This window comes from Scyliorhinus torazame, chromosome 15 (genome assembly GCF_047496885.1).
Source record: "Scyliorhinus torazame isolate Kashiwa2021f chromosome 15, sScyTor2.1, whole genome shotgun sequence".
Classification (NCBI taxonomy): Eukaryota; Metazoa; Chordata; class Chondrichthyes; order Carcharhiniformes; family Scyliorhinidae; genus Scyliorhinus; species Scyliorhinus torazame.
This window is the reverse complement of record NC_092721.1, coordinates 13,266,134-13,281,481: the sequence shown is the minus strand read 5'-3', so window position 1 is coordinate 13,281,481 and position 15,348 is coordinate 13,266,134. Positions and strand designations below refer to the sequence as shown.

General features: G+C 47.2%; 1 long non-coding RNA gene across 1 annotated transcript in view; it reads right to left on the bottom strand.

The window, feature by feature from the left end:
- LOC140391360 (uncharacterized) overlaps window positions 1–15,047 on the bottom strand; it is a 147,135-nt gene extending 132,088 nt beyond the window's left edge. Inside the window, exon 1 of the long non-coding RNA XR_011935004.1 lies at window positions 14,775–15,047. This is a non-coding gene — a long non-coding RNA (uncharacterized lncRNA). The remainder of the gene's footprint in view (window positions 1–14,774) is intronic.
- Window positions 15,048–15,348: the final 301 nt, after the last annotated feature.

Genomic DNA, 15,348 nt, shown 5'->3' with positions numbered 1-15,348 from the left:
GTTCTGTATTTGTCGGTCACCTGGAAGTTAAGTTAAGTTAAGGTCATTATATTAGTTTATAATCCAATGTGCGTGAACGTGTGATTGATTAAGTAAATAACCTAGCGTATGTTGATAAACAATTATTGTACTGAACAACTTGTGTGATCATTTATCCACCATATACGGGTTAAACACACACTGTGGTTCAGATAAAGAAAAGGGCAATAAGAGTTTCTGTCCCAGAGGTGGAGACATCACCCACTGCATCAGGAGACCTCTCCTTAATACCCACCACTTGATTATAATTAAAAACTTAATTGGTATACAATTAATACCATCTCCCGATGTCTCTAATTTTCCTTGCGTTCGCAATTTCTTTCCAAACTGAACTGATAAATCCATATTCTCGAATTTCTCTTCAAGCGGTCTATGATGTAACTTTTTCTCCTAAAGCCGCCAGGTTGGTGCATAAATCTGATGCCCAGAATGCTTAAAGTATTGAGTTAACCTGATAGATTGCGTCCCGTACAAATTCTACCTGGTGACTCTGAAACAATATTTCATTCTGACGGCAGATCAGAACTTTCCGCAGATTCCAGAAATACATTGTTCGCTTCCTCCCAGCAATTGCAAAAGAAAGCAGACAACAGTTTGTGTCCATCGATGGCTGAAGGCACCGTAACCGATGATTTCATGGCCCTCACAATCCTGGCAAGGGAAGTCTCTTGGTGCAGTGGGTAACGTCCCTGCCTCTGACCCAGAAGCTCCAGGTTCAAGTCCCACTCCAGGACTCGATGGCCAAGAAAAGTGGGTTCACACTGTGGGCAGGCAGGTGGAGCATTAACCTGCAAATCCTTCCATCATGCACTGCTGGCAGGTGGTAAGAGTGGCAGAGAAATTGGAGCCTCTCCCATCACGATCCATAGCTCCAGACTACAAGATGCACATGAAATTATGAGTTGCCACAGCAACACACACTGCTTGGGTTGCGGGGTGTGTGTGTGTGGTGGGGGGGGGGGGGTGAGGGGGCGGGGGGGGGGAGGGGGCGGGGGGGGAGGGGGCGGGGGGGGGGAGGGGGCGGGGGGGGGGAGGGGGCGGGGGGGGGGAGGGGGGCGGGGGGGGGAGGGGGCGGGGGGGGAGGGGGCGGGGGGGGGGAGGGGGCGGGGGGGGGGGGGGAGGGGGCGGGGGGGGGGGGAGGGGGCGGGGGGGGGGGGGTCCGTCCAGTTGGCAGGTCGGATAGTTGATTTGGATCAGATTGGTGCCAACAGCATGAGCTTCGATTCCCATTCCGACTGGGTTGGACTTGGGACCTGTCTCCTTGCCCTACCTGTGGTGGAAGTCATGGCACTCTGGGCTGAACCTGCCTTTGCCACGTTCCTCTTCCATTCTCTGCCCAATGACCATTGTTCTACATTCCTGCGTAGATTACATCACTAAGTCTGTGGAAGGAAATTCAGCTCCAATTGCTCCTGAAATATTAGTGCTGTCACACTTTTAACATACATATGTGTAGACAATCCAATCCCTACTGTCTATGGCCATCAGTTATGCTGGTAGAGCGATCAATGACCAATGACTAGGGGGTATAGATTTAAGATAAGGGGCAGGCGATTTAGAGGGGATGGGAGGAGAAACCTTTTCACCCAGAGGGTGGTGGGAGTCTGGAACTCGCTGGCTGTAAGGAGGCAGAGGGCCTCATAACATATAAGAAGTATTTAGATGTGCACTTGCGATGCCAGAGCAGACAAGGCTATGAGCCAAGTGCTGGGAAATGAGATTAGAATACTCAGCTGATAGCTTTTGACCAACGCAGATGCAATGGGCCGAAGGGTCATTTCTGTGCTATCATTCACAACCAAAAGATGCCACCTTTGCAGCCTGTGAGACAAAATGATGTTGAAATTCATGTACAAAAAATGATGCTCTGATTACAAGTACACATGGAAATGGGTTAATTCCATCAGTCGCCAAAAAGCTACTTGACATGCCTGAACCTATTGAGATTATCAAAATAAACATCTGCTATACCTGATTGATCTTTCACTCATTGCAAATTGCATTAACTATAGATTTGTTCTTGAAGGCAGTCAAGATTCCTAATCAGAGAATCATTAAAGGGTTGGATGATTGGTGATTTCCTCACAGAGCAGATATCGTTCTCTTTTTTCCTTTCCAATTTGAAAATGCACCAACAAATGGGTGACGATCGTTAACAACAACGTTGCAAATAATCATTTTCTACTTCATTGTCCTCTAAGCGGAGAACGTATGAAATCTGATAACTTTAATCTCTTCCACAGCGTTTTGTTGCTCAAACCATTGGACTTCAAAAGGTTTTCCTTTAAGATTCACATGCATTAACGGCCAACTAATTCTGCTGGATGAAGCTCAGCAGTTCAAGCATCTGAGCAAAAGATAAGACTGGGGTTACTTGAAGCTTCTTCTTTCCACCATGCACAGATGACAGCTAATTGGTTACATAGATAGATGACTCCACAGGGCAGACATTCCACACTGAGAACTGCAGAACAGATTAGTATTAATGGGTGCATCTTTTGCACATCTTATACTCCTGTTGATTTTATCAAGCAGCCTCACAACAATGTTGCTTTGAAGTTCTATTACTTTGAACTGTGTTTGTGGAAATGCAGAGTTAGTACCTGGAGATTGAGGATACGGGGTAGATCATTTAGGACTGAGATGAGGAGAAATTTCTCCACCCAGAGAGAGTGGTGAGCCTGTGGAATTCGCTGCCACGGGAAGTAGTTGATGCTACATCTACCCATTGTGGGCTGGATTTTCCGTCGGCGGGATCCTCCGCTTCGCCGCCAGCGCACTCACGCCCGCGGATTTCCCGACGGATCCCCCATTGGCCGGCTGCCGGGACAGAGGATCCCGCACTAGAAAGCGGATCTGGCGGGACGGAGAATCCCGCCCCAAGAAGCAGTTCGATATAGCACCTGAGGCGAAGGGGATCAAAGGATATGGGGGGAAAGCGGGATTAGGTTATTGAGTTGGATGGTCAGCCACGATCATAATGAATAGCCAAGCAGGATCTAAGGGCCGAATGCCCTCCTCTTGTTCCTATTTTCTCTATGTTTCTATGAATGGAATTAGATCAGTCCAAAGTTGAAAACTCTTCACAAAACTACTCAAATAATAGGGCTGCATTTTGAGTTGATAAAAAACAATGAGGTTAGCAATGTTCACCATTATTCCCATGTAACTTAGACAATATCTTCCAGCGTCTGCACATGCACAGTCAAATGTGGAAATCCAGAGATTCCCCACCATTGTTAGATGCAGCATCAAAATCAATGAATTAGCATAGAATTACCTCTCGAATCCTAGAAATGTAACTGTATCATTATCGGGTCTCAAGCCTTCAGAAGTGAATTGGCCCTGGAATTGTAAAGTTTTTTTTTCTGTTATTTTCGCAGTCCATCTCTTTTATCTCTCTCTATTTATTCCATCTGTTTTCCCAATATTTGGTTTGCTTTCTGGACATGATATATTTCTAATTTGTCCTTCCTGCCTTCTACGTCTTGATTTATGCTCTGCGTGGCTCAGTGAGCTTCTTCAGTTTGATCGGTTGAAGAGCCTAGATCTTTCAGCTCCTGCTCAGAATTGCCACAGATGCCCCGTGGAGGATGGAGGGCTGGATCAGACAACGAAAGACATCAAGAGCCGCTTTTAACTCTCTGCAACAGGGTGGCAATTTGGTGTGTAAACTCTCACCCTAAAAGTTTCCGTTCGAGAGCTGACCAAGTCCGTGAGTGGCTATCGGTGTCGTGAATGCGAGAGTCGCTCCTTCACCACTGTCTGGAAAGTCTGGGCCGTAGAGACGATGGATCCTTAAACAGTCAAACACCTGGCTTCGACCAAAACTGGACCAGAATAGGTGTGAGTGTTCCCTGTTCACACATCGGAAAATTTCCCCAAGACTTTAATCGCGTGACATGTGACTTTCAGTCAAATTGCTCAGCAGAATAAGACTGAATGCTGTCACTAAATAGAGCATTGATTAACACTTCAGATCCATGAAACAAGTTATCCAACATTTTGCCTCTGGTTGAAACACGGGGCAAGATTTCCCCTGCCGGCTTCTGAACCCCACTGTCAAGGTCAAATGTGAGTCAGAGGTTGGCATGGTGTGGGGACATTCAGTAACCTGTGATTTTCCCCAATTTGACCAATTAGTGGCCTTAGGGCTTTCAATGGGTGCAAAAGGGGTCAAGCAGAGGTGAAGGCAGGCGATAGAGTGGATACAGGGTTGGAAGCTAAGCTCATACTGCACAAAGACCGGTCCAGTCTGACAGGCAAAGTTGAAATAGGCGGCAAGAATTGCAGTGCGTGTGTCGGCCAGTCCCAGAGGGTTTTTGCAGTGCCCGACCGATGTTCAACTGGAGAATATTACATGTTTGTACAAACAGGGGCCTGGATTCCTCCCCCATAATAATCTCTGCTCCCCCATATCCGCCCCCCCCCCCCCTCCCGCCCTCAATCTCTCCCCCTCCTCTCCATGGGGGAGGTGGCAGGCTATTGACTCCAGGGGGACTGGAAGATCCTGGCAGAAGGCAGGACCAGGAAAACCCAAAGAATGCTGGCAAGGGAAGCATGTATTGTCCATTCCCTAATTCGCCATTGAACTGAATAGCTTGCGAGGCCGATTCAGAGGGAAGTTAAGAGACAACCACATTTCAGTCACTGAAGGTCAGGCCAGACTCTTTTCTCTGAAAGGTATAAATTAGGGTTTTGGACAATTGATGATAGTTTCACTGTCACCATTGCTGAGTGTAACTTTTAACTCTAGGGGCGCAATCTAATGGAAAGGGTCTTTTGTGACGGTTTTGCTGGAAGTTTCTCCCCAGCTCTGTCGCCGAGTTCTCCACTGCTATCTAACCACACTTAGTCACTTCTTTGGGGAGTTTCTCACCGGGCTAGCCCACACTTGGGAGCTGAACTCGCCAGCCAGACCCGCTCCTCAGAGATGCGGCCACCATTTTGAATAGGGCGCCCCTATCCAAGTGGGTTTGAGGGTCCCCCTCCCTGGGGAATTTTGCCCGCACACCTATGGGCATTACCCCACACCCCAAGTGAGGAAACCCTGCTCTAGGGTCGTTGAGGGTCCCCCCCTTCAGTCCTTCCCATGCCCCTTTACAGCCCCCCCACCTTTCACCCCCCCCAACCTTCCAGGGGCCCGACATACATGCCCTGCACTCCCCATCCTTCAGAGCACCACCCCCCCTCCCATCCTTCCATTCATGAGCATGGGCCCCTCAGCCCTGACCCGTGACAGTGCCACCCTGGCACCCTGGAAGTGCTCATGCCAGCATGGCAGTGCCACCCTGGCACTTTGACAGTGCCAGTGCCAAGGTACCAGCTTAGCAATGCCAAGGTGCCCACGTGCTTGGAGAGAACCAGGGTGTCACCCTGACATTCCGCGGCCACCCAGGGACTTCCAATGACCAGGGTGGACACCCCCCCCCCCCCCCCCCCAACGTCATGTGCCATTTCACCTGGCCCACATTTGGTATTAGCCTAGGCCACTGGATTGCTGTTACAGTTACATTATCAATACACCACCCACCTCCCTCAGGTCTCGAAGGCTATCACTCAATAACATCGTTGTAGTCCCATGGCATGAGGCAATGGCCTAATCTGCAAGGGGTTAAACATGGGAATGTGGGAATGTTGGCTGTGAATTTTGGAGGTGACTGTTCTTAAAAATTCATTAGTGAGGATAGAGAGCTTGGAGGTGGTTTATGGGTTGGCAAGGGCAGAGATATCAAAAATGGTTTTTGGAGGAAAAGTGCAGTTTTGAGAGAGATAGGCACAATGTGTGCGATCTGACAACTGGGCCCGGTGCAAATCCGAGTGAGCTGGTTAGATCGCGGGAGATTCCGAAACCGGGGACCGAGCCAGGCACCGATCAATTTCCCATATAATCGGCACTCTCCCGCTGGCGGGATCCGGATCCCGCGCCACGTGGCAAGAAACCAATTGTCACCAATCAAGGCAAATCTCCATTCCGCTAACGGTCACGCGGGCGATGTATCACAGACCTATTTTTGCCCACAGAGGTGTTTGCCTCTGGGCTGGTGGAGGGTGTGGATGACAGCTGTGACACCTCGACAATGGCATCCTCGGAGGTGTTCTCTTGGAAGGCGGGGGGGGGGGGGGCATCCCTGATGGGTCGGCTCCATCGGATGGAAATCGTGCGGGAGAAAGGACATGTGGTCAGTGAGAGGGAAGGATCATTATGTCCAGCATGAACAACACACGTTTGAAGGCCAATCTAGACATCGATGACCAATCTGTCCTTGGCCACACCCGCAACAACCAGGGCCCGCTCCTCATAAGGGAGAGGATTCTGATGTCCGGCACCCCTCCGCCCGTCTGGGTCCTTTCCAGTCTGTTGTGGACCAACGTTTCGTGTGTGGCGGGGAGGGGGGGGGGGGTGGCAAGAGAGTGGGCATTGTGAGCTGCCCGGTTGGGGTGGTTTAGCGGCACTGGGTGGTGGTCCTCTTGGTGACACTCACCGCGCTGACGGCCACTGCCATTGCGGTGCGGGCGAACAGCTGGCAGGACAGCCAGTTCCTGCGTGAAGCCCGTGGGGCATCATTAAGTTGCCTAATTAACGTTAGATACCGGGCCAGCTGTCGGGAAATCCCCGGCAGTTCCTGCTCACTACCCACTTAGAAACATTTCCGTTATGTCACGGCCAATGTTGGAGGGTTATAAACCATTTATAATGTCAGCCAGGAAAGAAGATTATTTGATCAGTGCTTTTGACAGGATGGGGCTAAGGATATGTGAGGTGGACGTTCATAGAATCATAGAATTTACAGTGCAGAAGGAGACCATTCGGCCCATCTTGTCTGCACTGGCCCTTGGAAAGAGCACCCTACCTAATCCCACACATCCACCCTATCCCCACACCTTCACCCTATCCCTATAACCGCACCAACCTTTTTTGGACACTAAGGGCAATTTAGCATAGCCAATCCACCTAACCTGCATATCTTTGGACTGTGGGAGGAAACTGTGTGGTGATGTGCATCACTGTAAATACATGTAAGCTAGACAGACACTAGAGGGAGCACCCGAAACATCACACACACATACTCAACCAATAGATAAGTTAGATAGGAGGTGACCAATGGACAGTCACGATACAGAAGGAGGTGACACGACCACAGGGGGCATTACACCAACTTATACATAAAGTACACCACACAGATGATCAGCCCCTTTGGCCAGTGGAGACAGTCAGTGAGGAGAGGCACAGGGTTGATTCATTAGCACACCCACCACGTGGAAGACAGCAGCTGGTTAGTCAGTTGAGGTAGCTACAATAGGATTAGCAGTAGTGTCGAACTCAAGTTATAAAAGTGTACATAGTGTAAATAAATGAGTTGAAGTTATTTACACGTCTCGACCTTCCTTGACAAATGCAACACAAGGAAGCCTCTTATGTTACAAAGGAAACATAACATGTTTTGTTATGTTTCCTTTGTAACATAAGTGGCTTCCTTGTGTTGCATTTGTCAAGGAAGGTCGAGACGTGTAAATAACTTCAACTCATTTATTTACACTATGTACACTTTTATGTACACTATGTACACTCAGGATCCTGAATGAAAGGATTGGAGTGCTGTACCGCCTCAGCGAGTAATGCAATGCACTGATGAAGAAAATTGAACAGAGTTGGAGATAATCTTGTCTTTTTCTTTATTGGCAAGTTACTCTCATTGGTTCAAAATTAGTCGTTGCAAAGTAATTTTCCACCAACACATCAGAAAGCAATGGGGAAAGATTTACCAGTTGCTAAGGATTAAGGACCTTTAATGCAGTTGTTTGTGATGGAATGCCTTAGGCAGCCACCTGAGTGGGAACATGGGAATTTTCCAATCAGCAGCAACGTCAATGACCCAATCAGAGCTCATCTGTGACAATCACAGCTTATCACTGTACCCAGCACGAAACGAGCCTCTTGACCCAAATAGGAAATCAGGCAGAAGGCATTCCAGATGTACTGGTTAGAAAACTGTAATGCAGTGGCAAGTAAAAGACAAAAAGCACATTTACGGAGTCAGAGGTGGTCGCCATTATTGGCGGGGTCTTCTTAATCTGGGCAGCAATCTATAGCTGTCCCTCCCTCCCACCACCCCTCCCTCCCCCACTTCCTGCCAGACTTAGAACTGGGATGAACAGTTGAATATTATATAAAGCAATAGAAAGACCAACAGGAGAGGCAAAAAATGTTCTGTCGGAGACAAGTAAGGAAAAGTGATTCATCTTTCCGAGGACATGGGGGACTTCATTTAATGTTAACGATGGCCAACTTTGAAAAATGTATTTTTCCCTTTTTCCTCCCTGTTCACTGCCTATTTATTCATTTTTCCTGTGATGCAATGTACATTGACATGTCTTTTTGAACATAATGCGTATCACAGAATATCAAGTTGTTGTTGATATCAGATTATTCCCCCCCCCCCCCCCCCCCCCCCACCCACCGCCAGAATTAGCGCTGTTCCCTTCAAAGTATTGCAGTCTTAACTAATGTGAAAATTATTTTGTTTAAGGGAAGGAAATCTGCCATCCATACCTAGGCTGGCCTACATGTGACTCCAGATCCACAGGAAAGTAGTTCATTCTTATCTCTCCTCTTAGCAAAGACACTCAGTTCTAAGGGCAATTAGGGACGAGTAGCAAATGCTGGCTTTGCTAGTGATACCCGCATTCGACTAAAGAATAAAAAATGCTTGGTGCGCAATAACAATTTGAAAACGTTAAATTTCCTTTGACTATTTATTTACTGCGCAAGATTGCCCTTAAATAGTTTTGTAAGACCACATTGTTTTGCTGAAATTAATCTTTTGAGGAGAACTGCTAACCTGATCTGAGATTCTGTCTCCATGTCGTCTCCAGCAACAACACTGTTTACTTCCATCTCAGTAACATCGCCCGTCTCTTCTCCTGTCTCTGTTCACCTGCCGTTTAAAAACTCATTTGGACTCCACTGGTTTGGTGCCTCAGCCCGCACTCTCTGGATGTGAGGGTTTTCAGACCTCTGGACCTTCTGCCTGATGGAAGGGTCTGGAAGAGGGCAAAGCGTGGGTGGGAGGGGTCTCTGACAATGCTGTCTGCCTTCCTGAGGCAGCGGGAGGTGTAGACAGAATCAATGTGGGGGTGGCAAGCTTGTGTGGTGCGTTGGGCTGAGTTCACCACACTCTGCAGTTTCTTGCGATCTTGGATTGGAGAGATTGGCATGCTTTTTATTGGAGAAAAGAAGAATGAGAGGACGTCTAATATAGATTTTCAAAATCGTGAAGGGCCTGGATAGAGTAGGCGGGGAGAAACTGTTCCCATTAGCGAAAAGATCGAGAATTACACGGCACAGATTTAAGGTAATTATTTTTTTTAAAAAGCAATAGCAATTTGAGAAAAAGTTTTTTGACACAGCCTGTGGTTTGGGTCCAGAACATACTGCTTTACAGTATGGAGGTAGATTCAATCAAGACACTCGAGAGGGAATAGACAATTATTTGAAAATAAACAATGTGCAGGGTTGCTGGGAGAAGTTGGGAGAATGTCACCAGGTGAAATGTTCATTCAGAGAAGCCAGTGGGCCGGATGTCCCCCTTCTGGACTGTAGCAATTCTCTGAAGTCTCTGAAGGTCCTGATCTGTTGGGTGTTCTGGATCACAAGCAGGTCACCAACACTGGAAGTGGTGCAACTCTATTTTATTATAAGGTTAACTATATTAACATACTTGAACTGTGGGTAAATGCAATACCAGCTTTAACTGTTGACCCTTGCCTAGTCCTAACCAGGTGATGCACTCAGCACATGGTGAATGTCTGTGTTGCAGGCTGTGAGCTCTGTGCTCCAAGCTGGCTGCTACTAGAATGAGCGGGAACTCTCGTGTCCCCTGTCTTTATAGTGCGTGTGCTCTCACTGGTGATTGGCTGCGGTGTTGTGTATGCTGATTTGTCCCACTGCATGTCCATCAGTGTGTGTGTGTGTGTGTGTCTGCACCATGATATACTGGTGTATATTATGACAGGTCCTTCACCTGAAATATTAAAGAAGTGCAAGTCGGCCAAGCAGAGGTGGGTTCAGCCCCACACTTTATGCCGGGGTGTCGGGGACGGCCACGCTCAGCGTTAAATCCAGCCCTTCGCGTTGATGCAATGCCCAAAGCACCTTACATCAGTGTTAGACTGGAGGATATGCCTCCTGACTGCTTCTGAAAAGTGAAGATTTGAGAAGAGGTCAAATGAAATATTCCGATATATAATTTGCAGTTTTAACATAACCCATACCTAGACACCAACCTGGAAAACATGCAAAAGCTGGCCGACAGCTTAAGAACCTCTTACACCAAACATCAAACACCTTTAAATTCAGGCCTCCAGCCAAGGCCATTGCCCTGCAGTAACTGAATGAGATGTTACTTCTTGATTGGCAGCATTCTTGCTGAAGCTGATGGTGCTCCAGTTTGAGGTAAACAGTTCCATTGTTAATAGTTCCCTAGAATCTGGAAATATCTCTGTGTGACAACAGGAATGTGACAAAAATGAAGTCTTTTTCTGTGATTAATCGGTGTGTGGATTATTTCTCTGGTCACCGAAGACTCAGTTCATATTAAGTAGTGCCAGCTGATTGATTAAGCTGCAATGAATGTGCAGCATAGTTTAGGAGGCAAAAGGCCATTTCAAAGACATTGATATGTGAATGTTTGCCAGCTTGTGCTGTGCATTGTGAACGAATAGTTGTCACGGCGACTGCTGAATCACCTCCAAACCAACAACACCATGTAGAAACAAAGCGATTCTCTCTCTCTCTCTCTCTGTCACTCCAAACCCCACACTAACCCATGATAACACATGCTAAGATGCATGGTTGTGTATGTCCGGCCTTGTGGATCGTCTTGGCATCTTCTTGCCTTTTGATGTTTTGGCTTTGCACAACCTCCCGAAGTGTCCAATTTGGTTACATTGAAAGCACTGGGCTGAGACTGCGGGATATTGATCACGACTATGGGGGTTCTTTGCCCCACATGCTGGCATGGTCCCTCTGCTGCTCGATAGGTTGTTGCTTCCCTTGGCTTAGAATGTCACCTGATTCTGCACTGTTTCACTAACCGGACGGTGACGCCTACTTTGAACCTCAGTTTGATCTCCCCCCTGAATATGGATCTGTGCTGCAAACTGATCTCAGATTGCCTGACAATCTGGACGGTTTTCTCAAAGATGTGATCTTCCTTCGCTCAAAGCATGTTTGAGAGTGCGTCGCCGCCACTCCTCCAACTATTTTACCACCGATTAGCTCAGATTTCAGTAATCACAGCCTTCCATACAGTTCATTAATTGAGGAGGCAACAGGTTCTCCTGGCTTCTGGATGCGTTTTATTAAATTTAGCCCCTTCAAAGATTTAGCGACTTGAAATAAACATCGTCTAATTTGAAAACTTCAAAGGATTTTGCAGATGCTTCATTGATTACTTGTCTGGCTGTTATATTGTCGCGTACCAGGCTTGCTGAATAATACTAACTTGTTCAGCTTCAGCCTTTTTATTCAGGCCTGAAGCAATCGTGTATCTAAGGAAGCTTACCCAGTCCCCAATTTTCTGATTGATCTGGGCCATGGATAAGTCCAAATTGATCTGGAAGAGTGGATTTCTGGTCCAAGGTGAACATTTTTAAATTGAGAGGTTTGCAAAAATCCAAGATGGCTTCTTCTCCCGGGCTGGTCTGTTTTGGCGAGCTCCCATAGTAATGGCGTACGCCATCTCAGCATTCAACATTTTCTCAACAATGGCTGCCCGGAATGACTGGTTAAGAGTTTTCCACACTTGAGCGCAAGGCTTTCAGGTCTTGGAAGCGTCGAATCCTGGATTTTGCTGGGATTTTAGAGTCACCTATTCAGTCAGGATTAATGTTTAATTGATTTTGTCGTTTTGTTTGGAGTGAGCTCAGCCGCCATGTGTTCCGGCTCCGACTCGGGAATCCCAGCTTCCCAGGACTGCGATTTAAACGGCAATTCCTGGCCACTGCTGGATTTGTCTTTTTCTCTGGGCTTGTGCTGTCCAGGAATTAAAATGGTTTAACTCACCTTTGCGAGCTTTGCTGCCTCTACGCACTCCAGGGCTGGGAGTTTTCCATTCCCGTTCGCACGAGCGGGTTCAGCGACGGGAATGGAAAATATCGCGAGGAGTGTAAAGTTGAGTTTTACGTTAGCGTGAACATGTGACGTGACTGTCCCCTTCCCCCCCCCATTGAGAACCTCATTTGAATATATTAACAGTTTATTGAAAGGCCTGTACACCAGAATCATCCCCCCCACCCACCCTGCCAAAAAGCCAACCAACCACAGTGTGATGGCAGAAATGTGATAAACTCGACTGGTCTCCAAAGGCATCCACCTGGAGTAGATTTGATGCTCAGTCTCAATGGGAAAATAAGGCTGATGTTCTATACACTTAAGGACAGAACCTCCACATAGCTGGATGGATGCAGCTCCAGCAACACTCAAGATGCTTGACATCATCCAAGACAAAACAGCCCGCTTGATCAGCACCCCATCCACCAGCTTAGTCATTCAGCCCCCCCACCACTGGCACACAGTGGCAGCAGTGTGCACTGCCTACTCGATGCGTCACAGGAACTCGCCAATCCTCCGTCAACAATACCTTTCAGAGGGCAGATTGGTGGCACAGTGGTTAGGCAGCTTAAACCCACGCAGAATAGTGAGACCCACTTCATACTGAATAGATTTAATTCGATACAAAGACACTACTGCCTCACGGCGCCGAGGTCCCAGGTTCGATCCCGGCTCTGGGTCACTGTCCGTGTGGAGTTTGCACATTCTCCCTGTGTTTGCGTGGGTTTCACCCCCACAACCCAAAGATGTGCAGGTTAGGTGGATTGGCCACGCTAAATGCCCCTAAAAAATTGGAAAAATTGAATTGGATACTCTAAATTTATTTTAAAAACAATACCTTCCAGAAGGATAAGAATGGGAGATGCTTGGAAACACCACCTGCATGTTCCCCCCCAAAAGAATATATGCCTATCCTGACTTGGCGTTATCTCTGTTCTTATACTGTTGTTGGGTCAAAACCCTGGAAGTCCCTCCTCACAGCACTTAATAATAATAAGAATCTTTATTGTCACAAGTAGGCTTACTTTAACACTGCAATGAAGTTACTGTGAAAAGCCCCTAGTCGCTACATTCCGGCACCTGTTCACGTACACAGAGGGAGAATTCAGAATGTCCAATTCACCTAACAAGCACGTCTTTCAGGACTTGCGGGAGGAAACCGGAGCACCCGGAGGAAACCCACGCAGACACGGGGAGAACGTGCCGACTCCGCACAGACGGTGACCCAAGCCAGGAATCGAACCCGGGTCCCTGGCGCTGTGAAGCAGCAGTGCTAACCACTGTGCCGCCGTGCCACCCTTTGGGGGCACCAACACCACAGGGACGGCAGCGGTTCAAGAAGGCAGCTCACCACCATCTTTTCAAGGGGCAATTAGGGATTGGCAGTAAATTCTGGCCTTGTCAATGACGTCCACATGCCCTGGCCAAATAAAATGAAATGTCAAACTTCTCTAAACTCCCATCTTTGGATTGGCCCTTTAAATCCCGGATTTCAAATTGCATCATGTGTGGGCTGCTCATCCCGCCTGTTTCCACCCAAACAATGGCAAAACTATATTATAGTTCCAGACAGGTGAGTTGAACGAACCCCTGAGTTCCACCAGAGAAATCGGACTCCTGTATTGCCAATATTGTCCAACCCACCTCATGGGTAAATATAGGGGCCATGATGACAGATGTTGTATGGAGAGCTGAAAACTACATTTGGCCTCTTAAAGGTTAATTAATCACGGGTAGCACAGTGGTTAGCACAGTTGCTTAACAGCTCAAGGGTCCCAGGTTCGATTCCCGGCTTGGATGACTGCGAGGAGTCCGCACGTCCTTCCTGTGTGTGGGTGGGTTTCCCCCCGAAGGTATCCAAAGATGGGCAGGTTAGGTGGATTGGCCATGCAGAGTGTCCAAATAATAAAGGTTAGGAGGGGTTACTGGGTTACGGGGATAGGGTGGAGGTGTGAGCATAAGTCGGGTGCTCTTTCCAAGAGCCAGTGCAGACTCGATGGGCTGAATGGCCTCCTTCTGCACTGTAAATTCTATGGTTCTATAGAATGCAAACCAGAATAAGCCATTTTCAATTCGCTGATCCGATCGTTGATCATTGCGGTTGCGAATCAGTAATCTCCCCTGTAGAAACAAAGACTGCCTGGCCTCTTATGTTTCCTGGAGTTACATATTTCATTTCAGTTGCCTGGAGAATGTTTTATTTCGCAAATGACACCAATCTTTGCAGATACTCATTTTTGCCTTCCCCCTTTGCAATTTTCTTTTTTTGACTTTTAATAATATCCCTTGAGAGGAAATTTTATCTTGTGAGATTTAGTTTGACTTTTGTTACAGACTCCCCCTGGACGCTGTTTAATGGCCTCTTTCTTCTTACTGAATAGTTTTCATTAGATTCGAAGACACAAGAATCTGGGCTTTCTCTGACATAGCAGCAACAGGACGAGGGGGAGATTAGATTACGGTCTCTCTGTTTTGGTTCATATGAATGCATTCTTCGGAACTAATGAGTAAACACTGTCATTACTCGCAAAATGAATGAAATGAGCACGGCAGCATTTCAATGTTTTGTGAAGCCACTTTAGAAATCTGTGGGAGGAACTGAAACAATACACTTTCTTACCAGAGCTGAAGTCGGTAATGATATTCCAGATCCTGATTGATGTTCCAAATGCAAATGAGTGCAAGTGTCCTGGCCCAATGAGAGCACGTTGTTCTTGTTCGAGACACATCGCGAGTAATTTGGGTTGGAGTTCTTCTGGCAGGTACTTCAACAAGGATTTTAGTCCAGCACTTATGTTTAAAAGGATAAACGTTGCTTAAAAAAAAAAATGCCATCCGGAGGAATAGTCACAGCACGAATTCAATTCCGTGTTTTGGATTTCCTCACTGGGTACAAGAGAAAGATAAAAATGAGACAGGCAGCACGTTGAGAAAATGCGTATTACAATCGTCGAAGGAAAAGGAAGACTTGCGTCTGCGTAGCACCTTTCACAATCACAGAATGCCGCAAAACACCTTCCAGCCAATCATGTTCGATTGAAGTGCAGCCACTATTCTAATGGAGGAAACGCAGCCACCATATTGTGCATATCAATAGTGACTTGATAATCTGGGTTTTTGTCTGTGGTGTTAGTTGAGGTACATATATTGACCAAGACAATAAGAAGAAGGGCAGCACGATGGCATAGTGGTTA